Below are 528 nucleotides of genomic sequence, written 5' to 3'. Positions count from 1 at the left end.
ACATCCAGGAGGCCAAAGATCCTGATAGAGCTGGGAGATTGAAAGGTCTGTCCATAGGATTGTTATAAGCTGCCCAGAGCTGGACTTCAAGGAAGAGTGGCAGGTAAAAAAAAAGACTTTATTTAAAGAAAAATAGCCTGGCTATTTGAATGTGCTATGGTCAGATGAAACTCACACTTTTGGGCCATCAAAGATTGCACCATATCTGAGGCAGATCTACCACCTCTCATCAGGCTTAGAACACCATCCCTACAATGAAGCAAGGTGGTGACAGTATCATACTGTGGGTATGTTTTTCAAAAGTGTTCAATGATATCCATATAAATACAGACTGTGGGAGAACCACAGTGCTGGTTCTGTTGGACCTCAGTGCAGCTTTCAACACTGTTGACCATGACATTTTACTGAATCGACTGGAGAGTTGGGTTGGACTCTCCGGTCCAGTGCTCAACTGGTTTGAATCTTACATAAAGAACAGGGATTTCTTTGTTTCAATCGGAAACTTCTCATCAGAGAGGTCAAAGGTCA

This window comes from Kryptolebias marmoratus, linkage group LG16 (genome assembly GCF_001649575.2).
Source record: "Kryptolebias marmoratus isolate JLee-2015 linkage group LG16, ASM164957v2, whole genome shotgun sequence".
Classification (NCBI taxonomy): domain Eukaryota; kingdom Metazoa; phylum Chordata; class Actinopteri; order Cyprinodontiformes; family Rivulidae; genus Kryptolebias; species Kryptolebias marmoratus.
The sequence above is the reverse complement of the archived record's forward strand: the minus strand, read 5'-3'. Positions refer to the sequence as shown.